We start from the raw sequence: 17,788 nt of genomic DNA, 5'->3' as shown, positions 1-17,788 counted from the left end.
CTTCTTCAGCTTTTTTTTTTTTTTTTTTTTAGGATTGAGAAGTCAAGAAGTTTATGGTGATGGTGCCTGGACCTGAAGATCATAGGAGTAGATATGTTGATGAAAAATAACTCGTGCTGAATAGGATTTGTTTATATTTTTTTATAACTTGGTATCATCATTGTAATGTTACACCACACTGCTGCAGAAAATATCTTCAAGCTTCTATGGGTTATCTTTCCACAAGACCAGCTAATCCTAAAGGCGACACAGAGCTTGCTGGATAAAAATGTGGAACCTGAGAATGTCATGCAATAATCAGTTGTGACCTTATAACTTCTCATTATCCCACCAACCCCAGGCAAAAGGCTAGATTTTAAAAAAGAAAGCAACTTGGTTGGTCCTTTGGAATCATTTGCTACCTGGTAGAACACGAAATAAATAGAAGTAACTTAAGTGGAAGAATCACTGTCATGGGAAACACAAAGAAAGAACAGATGATAAAAATGAGGCTATAAAAAAGAAGGGGCTTCAAGACAGACCCTCCTTCACCCAAGATTGTGAGTGAAAAATATAAAAGAAAAAAAAGCATGAGTAAATTAGGACATAGATAATTGGTAGAAAAAGCACTCTAGTGAAAAGAATGATTGACCATGCAGTGAACTCCATGAGGTAGGTTTCATGTAGCCCAATTAGATTGAGCTAAATGATATACAATTGCAGAAGGAATACAAGGAAAGTCAGGAGCCTAACTCCATAGTTTTGAGTTTCTAGTTTGTTCTATGTTGTATGCATATACGGGGAGAAAGCCGGTCACATGTCAATATGCCTCTATATCTGGACTAATCCTAATATACCATTATATTTGCTGATCTTATAAAGAGCAACAACTATAGCAAAACTTCATGTATAATGGGAGTATATTATGTCCTACTGTTTGACCCAAAGGAAAATAATGATAAATAAATATACCATATTTGTTAATGCCAGCATAATTTATAAAGGATAAAAAAGGAATGTCCCATAAGGTCAAATAATAGACTGGTTAAATTTGTAACTAAAAAAATGAATACATTATTGATAAAGATTAATATTTATATGTTTAATATAATTCCAAGTATATTAATATTTTGATGGGAGCAAGAATTCTTTAAAAATAATATTTGACTTTTGTGATGTATAAATGTTTTCCATGTCTACAAGTAATTGTTAATAAAAAGTGAAAGGCTAATCATGAATTGGATTTAAGTAAAAATAAAGACATAAAAGAAGTGTTGAGAGAAAAATGTGTATTTTATAAGCACATTATTCCAACTGTACACTTGTAATAGCATAACTTCTAGGCAAAAAAGAACTGCAAAGGGGGCTGGAGTTGTGAGGCACTGGGTTTGATCCTCAGCACCACATAAAAAATCAATAAATAAACAAAATAAAGGTATTGTGACCATCTACAACTAAAAATAAATAAATAAATAAAAAGAACTGCAAAGAAATTTTGACCTTTACTTGGTAGATTTCTTATTGTTAGAGGTAATTTTTGGTGTATATTTTGGAGCAGAACAAATAAATCACACAAAAGAGTATTGTTGGGAATTCCCACTATGGGAAAGGAGCCACAATTATGGGATTGAGGATGGGGAAACAAAAAATAAGCAAGAAAACATAAGAATAATTAACCTGACTTCCATTACTGATAAGAACTAGAAAGGGAAATGAAACAGGGTGCTATGGTAAGAAGTGAGGCAGTATTGGCAGTTGGAAGAGGTCCCTTTATAGAAAGACTTTGCAGGTGAACTCTGATTATGGAAATGGAGCCCTCATGACTAAATTTTGGAGAAGAGTTTACTGGCAGGAAGAATAGTAAGTATAAAGGAAGTGAGGAAGAAGAAAACATGTCACTAATGAAGTCTTATGTAACTACTTTGTCTAGTTTTAGAATCTGGTTTGGAGAAATAGGTGTGGGCCAGATGAGAAAGAGTCTGGGGACAAAGAAAGACTTAGGATTTTCCTTGTGAGTGAAGCAGGATGCTATTAGACTGATTTAAGTAGGGAAGTGAAGTGATTCATTTTGTTTGAAAAGAATCATTTCCGATATTGTGTGTGGGAAAAGGATTAGAATCTAAGAATTGAATTATTGTCATAATAGAGATGATAGTTATGTGATAATAGAGATTAATAGATTATAATGATAATAGAGATTAATGGGATTAATTAGGATATATTTTGGAGGTAGAGACTGACAGTACCTATTGATCAGATAGTATGGGAGATAATCAAGAAGTATTAAGAAGAAATCATTTTTTTAAAAAAATTTATGTTTTACATAAGCCTTTCAATGGATGGAAGCGCTCAATACTAGGATAAAAAAGGTAGAGAGAGCATCTGTTTGAGATGGAATGGCAGGAGAACTAAATATTTTAGTCATGTAGTATATGACATGCCTTTTTATATTCAATTGAAATTACATAGTTTGATATATGATTTTTGTGGGGAAAGAAAAAAAAAGGGTGAGAGGAAGACAGACAGGCAGACAAGCAGTCAGGAATGAAGAAAGAGAGAAGGGGGAGAGAGGGAAGGGGGAAAATACAGAGCAACAGATACAAAATTGTGAGTTACTGACCTATGGATGACATTCATAAGCAAATGGCTAAAAGATCATTTAGAGAAGAATTGTAGAGAAGACACATCAAACCCCAGGCTTAGAGTACATTCATCATTTAGAGACTATAAAAGGAGAGAGAACATGAAAAGATTGAGAGAGAGGGTAGCCAATAAGATAGAACTAAAACTATTTGAGTTTGGTGTCACAGAAGCCAAGAGGATACATTTGAAACAGAAGGGGGCAATGTGGAATGATAAGAAACCAACCTAAGAGGAGAAGTGACTTGTTTTTAACACACAGGTCACTGAGGCTCTCTTGCCATGGAGTGCCTAGTATGGCTGCCTATTGAAAAACGGAGGTGAGATTTTAGTGAGGCAGTTTGATAGATTTGGCAATGGTAGGGTGAATATAATTGCTATGGGTTTCTTTTCATTTTTTCAGTGAAGTAAAAGAGCGCGCGCGCGCGCACACACACACACACACCCACCCATGGGGACGGGAAAATGGTGAAGGAGGTGTTGGAGGAATGAAAAGAGAGAAGAGCATGGGAATTCAACTTAGGAGGGAAACAGGCACTGGCAGCCAATGTAGAGTACACTTTTGCCCTGCTTACAAAATGTTTTTATTTGGGGAATAAGCCAGAAATTATATGAATGCTAGCATGATAACTGGACAGCTGTCTTATGGAGACCTGAAGTAGGACATGTTCAAGGTTGCAGAAGGAGGAAGAAGGCTTTGGAAGGAAGAAGGAAGAAGTCTGGCTTTAACAAGAGCATAGTTCTTAATGAGTTGTTAAAATCAGCATCAGCAGACAAAGGTCCCGTGTTAGTCCTAACGCAGGACCACCCATTCTATACACATTACTTGTACAGTTATTTTTAAGTTAATGTTCAATTTTTAAAAATATCTTCTGACAGGTTCAGCAGATGGTGGCTCATAATCCAACTGGATGTGAGAAATAGTACAGTTTTTTTTTTTTTTTGGGCCATACAGTAATCCTTTCAGTCAACAACTCTTCTAAACCTCCCACTCCCTGATCCCCATCCTAATACAACATTCACCTATAGAGCTTCACATAGGAATGCAAAAAACTGAAAAATTCAATATAACATGCAGAAATATTTATTTATATAAACTATAGATGGTAGTCCCCAAATTATTTTTAAGGTTTGCATTTTTTTTTTCATTTTTGGGCATTGAATCCAGGGTATTGCACACGCTAGGCAAGCTCTCTACCACTGAGCTATACCCCCAGTCCCAAGATATGTCCTTTTCATGAGTGGATTCTATTGCTGATGATATTGCTAAGATGTAAAAATAAACCCAGAAATACGTTGCCATAGCCACCAGATGCAAATAAGAATCTCTTAATAGAAATTACTGTATTTGTTTTTATGTACAGAATTATCATCTTTTCAAATCAATGCTTCAGTTTAGGTTCAAAAAGAGTCACTGTCATAAGAAGAAATCAGTGGTCACATAAAACAACAAAGTCCAAATCCAAGCCACATACTGTAACTGAACCTAAATTATTAAGATACCCCAATTGGTGTGTCCAGATGTGATGGTGCATTATGTTCTATTTTAAAATTGAATAATTATGTAGTGAAGAACACTGGGCCAGAAGTCCAAGTTTTTCTTTCATTCAGAATTCCCCATGAAAAGGGGAAAAATAGTAGAGCCTAAGGAAGTAGTTTGTTTCTCAATTATCACATAAGGAATTGATCCTTAAGGAAGTTAAGCAACCACAGAATGATCACCCTAACCATTTGGCACAAGCCTAGCCAACACTGAAAAGGCTGACTGTGATCTGTTCCTCTCTGTGTTGCCATCAACAGTTGGATGAACTGATCTTGGTCAATGAAACATTCTGTGTGTCAGTATTTTACCATGAGAATAAAATTTGAAGAAAAAATTACCTTTAGTAAGAGAAACTACTGGTTGTGAAGAGAATGTTATATGCCAAGTACAACATGGTCAGAAGAATCTATTTCTGTCATAAAGCTCTCTTGACAAGAAAAAGATGTCAAGGCAGAAAAGATTGGAATCATATATAGGTTTTTGGCACTAGATTATTTGAATGCATCTTAAGTTCCGGAAGAAAATATTCCAAAAATGGGTGGCATTATTTTACAATAGACAGTGTATTAATGACCTTTCAGGTTATTAAATGTAAAAACACTCTTCTAGAGCATGACTAAATGAAAGGTCGAGTGTGAAACCTCAAACTCCAGAATCCCTTTCACTAATCAATTAATATTCTCATGTGGTTTCCCTCCAGGGAGGAGAAGGATCTTTGTTTTTTGTTTTTGTTTTTGTTTTTGTTTTGTTTTTTTACAGACAAAAGACAGTATATCATCAAACAAAACAATGAACAATCTAAGCAAATATTTAATATTATAAAAGTAAAGCTACAACTGGGAGAAATATTAGAGATCACTCAGCCCAGACCACTCCTTTTTCAAAGACTGTTGAGACTTTGGAAAATTAAATGACTTGCTCGAGGTCACAAATCATAAATAGCTGTCAGCATCATGCCTAACCCGAAAATGTCTCTTCCTTTCTCTTTGAAACATAATCCACTCCACTTTCCAAATGTACTGCTTCTCTTTCCTTCCCTTTTAGGGTTCACCTAAGATAAATCTCTCAAGATCTTTCTTCTCTGTCCAGAAATTCCCAAGTCTCTGCCACATTGGGCCAGTCTTCCACACTTGCTCCATATATCATTTGTCATAGGTGGAATTAATATGGCTTTCCAGTGTCACTGAGTCTACCTGATAGAGGAGATTTGAAGTTGAGAAACACTGCTGTGGAACACTGCAGCTTTTATACTTTGAAGGTTGCATGGGAGTTGGGGAAAAATGAATTTTAATAATCATACACTGTGGAGACTATAATCCTTTAAATAACTCAAAAGAGTAGTAGAGAATTTTGAGCCAAGGTTTTAAATCAATATTTGTTAGTTATGGTACAATCTGAGAAAACACTCAGTGTTTAAAGAACAATGTACGAGGCCGTGGGTTCCATTCACAGCAGCAGAGGGGTTGTGTGAGGAAGAACAGATTATAAAGTAGTTAGTGTGCTTTTTGCATCTAGGTTCTACTTTTTACTAGCAGTGATCAACCAAAATAAAAAGTTGTGCAATCATTTTGTTCTTCAGATTTCACTACTGAATATGTGAAAGATGAAGAAAATCAGTCCTCCTTTGCAGTATTGTTTGAAGATTATGTGCAAACATCTACGTAAAGTACTTAACAATAAAAAATGACCCTCAAGTAAGACCTATATTCGATGGATAGTATTCAAATCCACCCTGCTACAACCCAGCATTTTCTCTGTCACTCTGCAGTAGCCACTCTTGCAGTAACCACTCTACACTAATCCTCCCCAATTGGGGGCAGGTGTGGGAAGGTGGGAAGTGGGGGAATGGGGGGGGTGGGCACTCTCTACTGGGCTCTGAAATGTTCATTTTCTGTATTTATCTAATTTGAGACATATAGACCTAATTTCAAACTACCTACTGAATTTTTATTTTTTTAATATTAGTGTGTAGGACCAGAAAACAGAACTCACTAATTTTTTTCTGCAATGAACTTTCCATGAATTCCCTACCATTAGAAATTGCATCTCCATCTGCACCATTAGAATTCTGAAAGGCTTTACTGATTTCTTTTTTCCAGGATTCCTGAGAGACAATTCGTCCCTGTTTGCTTGAAGTTTATACCGATCATTTCATCTTCCTTATTTAAAAAATCCCTTTTACTCTCAAAAGTTTTCTGGTACAGGTGATTAATTATATGCTTATTACAATCGTATTAGGTATCAAATCATCAAATCCACTTAACCACCCTCATTTAAGTGCTGGTACTCTTTTCTATCCTCTGCACTGTGGGGCTTTAGTTTCGTTCTTTCTGGATTCTATCAAGAGCCTGTTTAGAGATCATTTCTACCAAAGGATTTCTGATTATTACATTCTCTATACAGCTACTAAAGCCATCTTAAAAATAAGCCTGATATTGTTAACTTCAGTTCAGAAAGATTTTTAGTCTCAGTTACCTATAACACAGAGTCTCATACTGTCTTCCAGCTATTTTCCCTGTGTTTATTTCCTTCCTCTGTCACCTTCAGACTCAGTGACTGACTGGTCAGATATGAGAGAAGTCATTTTATATTAGAGAGCATAAGTTAAATAAAGAGTAGACATGTAGAAATGTCTATGTTAATAATTATGGATTAAAGGCTAGTAGACTTGTAAAATACTGCATCCAGATATTGAAAAGGGAGCAATATAGATATCCTTGTTTGCCCTACAGCAATATAAAACTCATAGATGACAAGGTAAACAGATTAAAAACCACCATACAAGGTACCTGACTATTGTCATCCTTTTTTCCTTTTCTGTATTTATTTTTAATAGAGTCTTTTGTCAAGAATAGAAATATTCAGATGAGTTTCTTTGCTACTCAGCAAGAAGAAACAAATAAAAACATCACTCTTCCAAAGCAAACTTGGTAGCAATCTAATATCAAAATTTTTAATATAAAATTAAATATTAAGGGCCTACATTTTTTCATTTTTAATAGCAACTGAAATCATTAAATATGTAAAATATTAAATTTAACATAAATTTTAAAAATATTTAATATTTTATAAATTCATGGTCAAACTACTTTCCTTATAGTCTAAATATTCTGCTATTTTCATATTTTTGAACATGCTGATACCACATTAGTAATGTGTCCATAATTTATTCACTGTGGTCCTCATGCTCTTAACTTCCAAAACCCAGGTCTAGGGCTACATATAAACAGAGAATAGTAACATTGATAAAAATACTAACAATTCAGAATCAGTAAAGCCTGTGTGTGTGTGTGTGTGTATGTGTGTGTGTCTCCATCCAGTACTCCAAAAATAAATGTTAATATTTTGGTTCCTTTTTTCCTTATCATTTTAGAGATTATACCTATTTATACCTATACCTATTCGTCTACCTATTTTCTGGCTTTGTTTTACATCCACAAGCTCATGCACTTGCTTTGGGGCATTTACAAGGCATGTGTTCACAAACTATAGCCTGAACTATAGAAATTGTCTTTTTTTTTAAATTAAAAATGACCAAATGTCAACAGCTTTATGGTTCACCCTAATAGTAAATAGAAAATGACAAATAGAATATGAATAACTTTATTCAGAACTTACAACTTATATATACTTCAAAATCAAACTCTAACTTACTTTTATGTTAAGTTAAAGAAGCTAATATAATTCATACATAATGAAAAATACAGCAGCATGTTTATTATTTCTTTATTGTGTGATGTTAAAATTGCTGTTCATTATATCTTTAATATTCATATATATTTGCTAATTTTTGGATAGATTATTGTATCATGCCATATAAACAAATAATTTTAGAATTTGAAATATTGTCTAAACTTTAATAACAATAACAATTTGAAACACTCTTTTACTTGATTTGTTTCTGGAAAAAAAGTAGATGCATTTGAAGACCACAAAATTGGAGTTCATATTATGTTCATTATTAACTGAATTTGAAAATTCTGTAGTTGATAAAGTAATAAATGTATTAAAATGTTAGTCTGGAAGAGATCAAAATGTAAATAAGTCTTTTATTTTATAAATGGAGAAACTGGAGGTCAATAAATAGAAGAGTATTTTGATCATCTGTAGTAAATCATTAGGAACATAAAAAGACCTATTTTTAATAAATCTGCATAACCAAAGAGGTATTTGCATTGGTTCTAGTAATACTTTCAGAACAGAATCTATTGACAGTGCATTGATTCTTTTTTCTTTCTTTCTTTTTTGTGGTACAAGGGATTAGAGCCCAGGCCTTATGCATGCAAGGCAAGCACTCCACCAACTGAGCTATACCCCCAGCCCAACAGTGCATTGACTTTGTAAAGCACTAACTACAGCAAGAACTTGGAGAGTCATACTGCAATGGACAACAGTGCTATCTTTAAAAGATAAGCAGTAGAAAGATGATGATTTTTATGCAACATATGTAGATATACATACAGGTACATGCCCATAAACTTATGTATGTGCATTATGTATGTGTTTGTATCGAAGTTGCATAGCTATGGAATAATTCATTAACATCAATCATAATTTCTCCTAATGACTGGATTTATATTTTAACTGATTGTATTGGCCTTATGTAGAGAGAATACTTTCCATGTCATACTTAAAGTAACTGATGTTTCATTTAAAGGTATATTTTGAACATTTTAGAAAACATAATTGAGACAAATATTTTGATCTTACACTAAGCCTAATAATTTTGCATCTTGAAGTGAGTAGCATTATCTCACTGATCCTTTACTGAGAAAACTGTACCCTGACTAATGAGTGTTAAGTATTTACTGCAAATACTAAATTTCCTTGTTAGGGCCTGGGAAGGTAGACTAATTTTTAAGGTCAGAAATATTGAGATCATAGAGAAAGATCATAGAACATTTTATTTTATAATAATGTTCTGATTCTCAGGATATTTTTCTTATTTCAAACAAGAGATTTGATTGGCACTATTAAAAAAAAAACTATGTGTGTGATTTTGACTTCTTTGATAATTCCACTTTTGAAATCCAGCTGTGTCTTTATTGATGTCTTTATAAAGCTTCTGTAGCTTACAGCTGTGCAGTTCTAGACACTGTGCAATGTAGTTACATATATCTTCAGCATTTGGTTTTAGGGAAAAAAAGAGATAAAGAAATTACAGGACATGAATTCAAATTTAAGCTCAATTATTAACCATAAGCAAATAGTGTGTGTGACTGTTGACAGGTTATTTAAACTTTAATACTTTAATTTTCTTATCTGGCAAAGGAAATGATACCCATGTATGTTGACAAATGAGTGACATATCAGAGTAGTCTTCTTAGGAATTGCAATATATAAGGACCTGTTTTTCCTAGATAGCAGTCATAATTCTGAATATGCTAAGTTGAAATAAAAATGAAGGAATTCATAATCATAAAAACAGGAGATTTTGATTTTCAATTCATTATGCCAACATGCATCTTACTATTCCAAGGCAATGAGTTGGTGCATGATCATTTTAACTAGAGAAGGAAAACGTCATTGTGAGACTGATCATGTAATCAATATTTATCACAAAGAGCACCATTTCAATCTACTTCATTCAAATTTCATTAGAGGGTCAAATCTTCAAAAGAACTGAATCATTCTAATTTTAATAGCTAAAAGTCATGTTACTTAAGGAATTCAATAAGTTCTTAATGCATTTTAAAATTTCCGTCTATGAAGAATTTCTCACTCAGAATTTCTCAGATATTTCACTTTCTATGGTTATTTGACATTTTATAATAATGCCAAAATGATATATGAAATGATCCATAGCTGTATAGTTATAAGACAGGTAAGTATAACTTTTTCTTTCTGTCTTAAAGGATAAAGGGTAAACAATCTTATTATTTGAGAATACAGTTTGAATTGATGTAGGGCTTTCTAGAGGGTACACAGTGGTCAAGGATCAAATGAAAGCATCCAAGGATCATGGTGGATCATTTTAGCCTAAGGCAGTGAATGTCTCAGAGGTTTGAACATGTCATTGGTGAGAGATGGGAACAACCAGAAAGGTTGGAGTGAACTGTGGGCAAATTTAGAAAATCTATTAAATCTATATCTATATATGATTAGAAAACTTTTAAGAGATAATAAGGTATTATAGCTCAGGCCATGATGGATGATAGGCAATCCTTTCAAGAAAAGGGAAACAGAGGCCAGCGAGGGAGGAAAAAAAGAGTTTGTAGGCAGGTCAAGTAAGAATACTTAAAATTCACAAACCTAAGGGAAAGAATAAAGGAATGATTTGTAAAGTAGTATATAAGGCAAATGCTGTTCAAATCAATTAAGAGAATGAATAAAGGAATGATTTGTAAAGTAGTATATAAGGCAAATGCTGTTCAAATCAACTTTCTTATTTGGCATGGAAGAGAAATTTGGGGAGAATTGAAGAGCATAAAAACAAGCACATTATAGAGTTAAAATATTAGTTTGATATTAGAGATGAGAATTAGAAAAAAACTAAATATCTTCAGAAAAGAGAACACAATCAATGAAAATTGAATGATTAAAAATTCCAAGGAATGAGTAGTAACAAAGAAAGTGACTGGCACAATGAACTTCTAAGTCATTTATAACAGAGGACAGGAAAACTACCATTATCTTATCAGGTAAACAGATAAGAAAGGAATGTATTGATGTAAATTGGCTAAGCTTAAGGGGAGACTTAGTATAAAGATGTTATCTTTTTAATGATCAATAAAATGACCTGATGAAATATGTATCCAATAAGAAAGGGAAGGGAAAGTATATCAGCTTTGGAAAGATGGATCATTCATTTCAGTAGTAGTAGGAAGGCCAGTAAAACTGAACATGTGGATAATGTGGAGAAATTCTGTGAAGATGTTCCTATGTTTATGATAGGAACTTAAGAGATCAGGAAAAAAAATCCTACAGTTTGAGCAAAACTAAATGCTCTAGGATTTTGCATGGGAAGAAAATAATGTGACTATGAACGATAATCCTGCAAACTTAAATTCCTCTCAGGACCACAGGTAGAGACTAGAGGATTGGGCATATTTGATGAAGTAAAGCAAAAGAAGTTAGATGTCAATAAGACCCCTGTCTGGTATATGACATAGCATAAAAGAGAAAAAAAATGAAGATTATTGGAATAAATCTAGCACATAACAGAAGTTTTCAGATCAAATAAACAATCAAACAGTTTGCATTGTAAAGGGAAGCCAAGGGTGTGCTTATGTCCTTAAAATGCTTTTGCCACTTATCTTCACTTTCCCACACAGAAAATTCAGTAAGATCAGTTAATTTTGGTAAAGAGCACAAATAAACTAAAAAAAACTTTAGCAAATCACTTAAATAACCTCACAATATCTACTTGTTGAGTAGAAGAAAGGGAACAAGGAGAGGGTGGAGGGGAGGAAAGGGGAAGTACTGAGGACTGAGTTGGAGCAAACCATATCCCATGCTTGTATGATTATGTCAAAATAAACCCTATCATTATGTATACTTATAAAGAATTAATAAATTTAAATAATAAACTAATGAAAAAATGCCTACTTTTTAATATAGAGCTCTTTAAAAGAATCAAGTGAATTAGGAAACCATATGTGTATGTGTGTGTGTGTGTGTGTGTGTGTTATACATATACATATACATATATACATATATTTGTTATGTGTGTATTTAAAAGTATACAAAAGTAGAAGACAATAACATACACAGAGATATGGATATAAATATAGGTACATATATTCTTTGATATAAATACTTCTTGGAAATAGGAACTATGTAAAAAGACATAAGAATCATGTATCTATTCATTATTTACTTTACATGTTGTTGATGAGAACACAATTTCATAACCTCAATGTGATTCTTAATGGAACAGAGTGAATGAAGCTATTGTTGGACTTCTATTCCTGATAGAAATACCATCTGTGACAAACCTATCCTCACCTTTAAGAATAGTGATTGGCAGAACCTAGTGAGTTTTAAAGAAAATAGAATATTTTAAAACTGGAATCACAATCTTAATCTATTAATCTATCAGGACTTCTAATATGTATATTTTGACATATAAATTCTATTTGAGAATCACAATGCATACAACATTCACAAAATGAAATTTCATGGTGATATAAAATGCAATTCTACTTTTATTAACTTTCCTAAAAACCCTTAGGGTACCTGGATCAGTATACCACCTTTTGCTTTTAACAGTTAAAATAATAATAAACAATATTTAGTGTACTATATTGTATTTTAGAAGCAGAGCTATCTGAATTTTTGTCACCACTGATCTCCATATTCTCTTCAGGACTCCATAGGACACAGAATTTTTCCATTTTATGAGATGACTGATGAAAAAAATTTAGATGCAGAAATATCTGAAAGTATTTCTAACATTTTTTTTTCTTTACTGGCTATGAAGTTCTTTATTCTATTTGTAGCAGCTTATGCAGGTGCAGTCAAACACAAAGCTTCAGTACAAATTGTACAAACTTTACAAAGTGGGATATGAATTAAAAATATGAAACATAAAATCTACACAAAACTGATAAAAATCAAGCACAGATAGTGAGACTGAAACTTATAACCCATGTGTGAAAGGGAGTCTTGTTTCCTTTCAAGTGCTTTATTTTGCTATAGAACAGTCAAAATGAAGAATTAAAGCTTTGTGATTAGTTTAAATTATCAACTCTGTAGATACTATGTCAATTTTAAAAGTTACACATAGACCAACAGATGTCCATCAGTTCTGGATTGATCTGCCGGATCACTGCGAACAAATCAGGCAAATGTGGAAAGAAAATCCACCTGTGCCATTTGTTGGCAGAGTTCCTGATGGGAACACTGTACTCCAGGTTCAATATGGTTGCTGTTTTCCTCATCAGAGCTATGGTTATATTCTTCATGCCTCTGGCCACCTCCTGAGCCTCTAATATTATCAAATTCTTGAAGCTCTACCTCCTCTGTTTCTCCAATTATGTTTTAGGGACTTCTGGTCTAGATGGTAGAAGATCTTCTAGATCAGAAAGCTTATCCAGTTGTCTTCAGGAAACTGCATGTCAAACTTTATATAAAGATCACCTTTTTCAAAGGGATTACGATACTGTGGCATTCCTTCACCTCCAACTACACGAACACATCCTGGCTCAATTACTTTGCCAGGAGGGTATTTCACCACAATTTGACATCCTACAAGGTGCTTAAATGTGAACTGAAACCACATAGAGCTTCAACAAGTCTTAACTTATATGTCATGTCAAATCATTCCCATCTCTCTGGAACACCTCATGTTTTTTCTCCTGTAGCAAAAGAACACTGTCTGTCTCCTGATTCTACTCCTGGGGCCAGGTCTGTTCCCCCAGTGAAAGTAAATTCTCTGTCCATGTTCCATGCCTTTGTCTACGTGAACTTCAAGAATCTTCTTTACTTACCTTCTTCCTTTCACAATTTTTACAGCACTCCTTTTCATTGATTACCTCTCCTACTCCAGGTACAATCAGAGCACACAGACGGCATCCATTGTATCATTCCCAGAGCCAGCTGTTTGATCATGATGCATATACCTCAACCTTGACAAGCCCTACACTTCTGAGCAGCTCCAGACTCCCCACCTTGGCCACTGCACGCACATTCTTGCTAAGCTGTAGTTTGGTTGTCTTGCCATTATATAGATCTTCTAAAGACACTTTGAGCAGATGCATCATGCTCTCTCTTCTTCACTGCCATTTTGACTTCTACTCTGATTTCCTGTGAAGCTGAACAATCCTCCACCAAAAATGTGAGAGAAAATATCATCCATGCCACTATCTCCACCTCTACCTTCCCAAAGACCTTGTTGTCCCTATCTGTCATATAGCTCACGCTTCTCTGGATTTGATAATACTTCATATGCAAAATTTATTTCTTTATATCTGTCTCCAGCATTTGCATTCTTATCTGGATGGTATTTCTTGGCTAACTTTAAGTATGCCTTCTTCATCTTGTTCTTGCTGGTGCTGGGCAGAATGCCCAGGACCTCCTACAGTTTTGTGTCAGCCGCATTAGACATGGTGGCCTAAGGGCAGCACTCAGGAAGGGAGGCCATGGAGCAAACCTAGTGCACCTGGGCCCGCGAGTGGCATCAGTGATGATGTAGACCGAAGGATACCTCTAACAATTTTTAAGATATAACACTTACTGTGGTTATTGTAAAAAATATAACATACAAACACATACAAAGAAGAAAACTTTTTTTTTTTTTTTTTTTTTTACAATTTGAACCAATGTTACCATCTCTATGTATTTCCTTTCAATATTCATATTCCATGCATAGGCATCTCTCTAATTTTAAGGTAGAAATTATACTAAATACAAATTCTTACATTCTGTATTTTCACATGGCATCATAAAACATGAGCTTTTCTATGCTATTAAAAAAAGAAAAATCTTCATAAATATTACTTTGTATGCCACAGGAAACTATCTTTAGGATTATGTTCTAACACTAATAATATCATTGGATATTTATTTTGTTTCTGACTTTCCATTATTATAAATGGCACCATGATTTAACATGAAAAGCTATACATAACTTTCCATTGGAAATGTTACAACATTTCTTAATATAATAGTTTTTGATTTCTAAAGACAGACATGGAGACAATCATGGTGTGAGTGAACTCAAAATGCAACAAGTTTGCTCTGTAAACTGAATATAAAATCACAACCATCTTAATAGTCAGATAATTTTGTAAAATAGCTCTTTAGTATTTTTGTTATTAACTTTACAGAAAAAATTTCTCTCTAAATGTGATACCTACAAAGGCAAGCCAAGGGAAAGCAGTATGGTACCTTAAGAAGTTCTAATAAGATGGAAATAATATAATAAGAACACAGTGGGCTCATAGTGCATATATTGCAGGATTTAGAAAATAAACAAAAGCCAGAAAAGGGATAAACTTTTTTTTTTTCATTTTGCAAAGCAAAATTTCACCAAATTTTTAGCATCTTTAGGTATGTACTCTACTGGGCTGACATGGAAAAGTATGAATCATTCTTGAAAAAAATAATATCAAAATGGATTATAAGGCAACAATTTTTATATCATAAATGGAGCATTCTAATTAGTAAAAATATTTTAAACAATGTCTTAAGCCCTTATTTGTAAAAGAAAAGTTTTGATCAAATTAAGCAATAGTATTAACTTCTAGTTCACAAAACTGTTAGATACTCTGTGAGGAAAAAAAAAGTCATATTATTTAGGGACAATGATTCTGTTACACAGATTAAATTAGATTACAGGGGTGGACTATGACAACTCTATGCCAGATACATTTTAGGTTCACTGTAATTGTAGCTGAGAACAACTATGAAATAAATAAAAAATGTACTTATTCTACATTTTAATTAATTACAGGTTAATCTGCATTTTAACTTGTTTTGTGTTTATTTGGCCATGGAAACAGGTTTATCCTACTGCTTGAAACAAATTGTGAATTATAGAAAATTGATGGGTTATCTGTGGCTTTCTAAAATTTGATTATATTTAAAAAAATTTAAATTATTTGTTATGGACAGAAGCCATTCATGCACTCACAATAAAAGTGCTTAGAATTCTTAAGAAGCAAAATAAAGTGCATAGATAATTTATAAGAGAAAACATCCCTCTATGTTTAATTTTTCTGTCATTCATTCAAAATATTCACTGGTTACCAAAATGGGGAAAAATTCCTTGGTGAAAAACAAACTAAGAGCCTATCTGGTTGTGTAAGAGCACTTCTAGTCTAGAAAAATTTAGAAGGTATTTGGAAGTCTAACAGTATATAAATATTTGTTGGGTTTCCAATGATTATTAGTCAGAGATTTGAAAGACTACAGCTAAGAAGCCAGACACATTCAATAGCTATCTTGTTGCAAAGTCGATTTATTTATTTTTTTAAGTCTGTAAATATTTCAGCATTTCCAATACTGGAGAAAACATTTGCAGGATTCTCCAGTTCTGGTGGAGCACATGAGAAGAATCAAATGAGGTTTACTAAAAACAAATTTATTTTATTTATTTTTTTAAATTTATTTTTTTTTAAAGATCAGGTCTCACTGTGTTGCCCTGGATGACCTCAGATTCCTGAATTCAAATAATCCTCTTCAGTCTTCAGGGAGCTGAGACCACAAGCACACACCACCAGGCTCAGCTCTAAAAACAACTTCAGTAAGTGATCAAATGCAGCCTATTAGACAAAAATCTTCACTTATTCAAGGAATAAAAATTAGTTATTCCACCTTAATTCAAAAGAAGCAAACAATTCAATAAGCAGGCAATCAAATACAGACTGAGATAGAGAGCACATGAATATTAAAAGAAAACCAAGAAAAATCCAGAGAACAGGAATGTCTAATACTAGTCCAATGACAGAGGTAAAGCTTTGGCCAAGGGCTTGCTAGTTAAACCCTGGTTCCGTCACTTTCTAGCAATGTCTCCATACTTAACATTTTTGTCCCTCATATTCTTTATCTCCAAAAATCGGAAAAACTTTCTGGGTTTCCTGAGAAATTCAGTAAATTTTAAAAGAGTTAGTATTTGCCACAGAGTCTGACTGGTCCAAGTGCATGCTGTTAATGAACTTCAAAAAATCTTATATAGTGAGTTAATAGCATACAGGAAGGAAATATTGTTTATTTCTCATTATGTTAACCTGTAATTATTATTATATGTCCATTGTCAACTTCCTATCTGATTGTGTTAGAATAAGATTTTTAAAAAAACCTTTTATTTAGTTATGTAACTTCTGCAAATTAAAGAATCAAGAGATGCCCCCCTGCCCCGGTTTTTCCCCTTCCAGTTCTGCTTCAGCACACCCTTTCTACTTCATCCTGTTCAGTATCCAGAACACAAGCCATATATGTAAATAATATACCACATAATTATTATACATATATACAAAAATAACATAGCTGGGAAATAAAAGGGAAAATGAATTAAAATCATGTATTCTTCAGTACATAATTCTCAGACATTTTTATACTGAAGATATAAAATGAAATACATGTTTGCACCTATATGTAGAATCACTGTGAACAGGACAGCTACAGATAGAGCATGATGTTGATACCCATGTGGATTGTTACTGAGTCCAATATACTTTGCTGATGATGTGATTTCTTGGTAAAAATGAATAAACAATATTCCCTTCTTCTACAAGGGAGTTACATAGTAAAAATTATTATGGAAATTATAAATCGAGCCTAGGTTTAGGTAGTTATAAACAGAACTTTTTGCGTCCACATGTTCTTAATGTGATTTTTAAAAATTAAATTATTTATTTATTCTCATTTATTATACAGGATGGCAGAATGCAATTCATTTCATAATACACATATAGAGCACAATTTTTCAAGTCACTGATTGTATACAAAGTATTTTCACAACATTCATGTCTTCATACATGTACTTAGGATAATGATATCTAACTCATTTACCATCATTCCTACCCTCTTGCCCCCTCCCTTCCCCTCCCTCCCCTTTGCCCTATTTAAAGTTCCTCCATTTCTCCCATGCTCCCCACACATCACCATTATAAGTAAGCATCCTCATTTCAAAGAAAACATTTGGCCTTTGGTTTTTTTGAGATTGGCTTACTTTACTTAGCA

The 17,788-nt window shown here is 33.4% G+C and overlaps 1 protein-coding gene and 1 long non-coding RNA gene across 2 annotated transcripts in view; both read right to left on the bottom strand.

Moving 5' to 3' along the window:
* LOC125616920 overlaps window positions 1–14,741 on the bottom strand; it is a 20,959-nt gene extending 6,218 nt beyond the window's left edge. The window contains exons 1-2 of the long non-coding RNA XR_007347704.1: window positions 13,976–14,741; window positions 3,798–3,800 (exon numbers count right to left, since the gene is read on the bottom strand). This is a non-coding gene — a long non-coding RNA (uncharacterized LOC125616920). The remainder of the gene's footprint in view (window positions 1–3,797; window positions 3,801–13,975) is intronic.
* The window catches only part of Robo1 (roundabout guidance receptor 1), a 1,050,317-nt gene that overhangs the window by 727,610 nt on the left and 304,919 nt on the right, over window positions 1–17,788 (bottom strand). The gene's annotated exons all lie outside the window — the stretch shown is intronic.

This window comes from Marmota marmota, unplaced genomic scaffold, assembly GCF_001458135.2.
Source record: "Marmota marmota marmota unplaced genomic scaffold, marMar, whole genome shotgun sequence".
NCBI lineage: Eukaryota > Metazoa > Chordata > Mammalia > Rodentia > Sciuridae > Marmota > Marmota marmota.
Note: the sequence above shows the minus strand (reverse complement) of the source record. Positions and strands in the feature narration are given on the sequence as shown.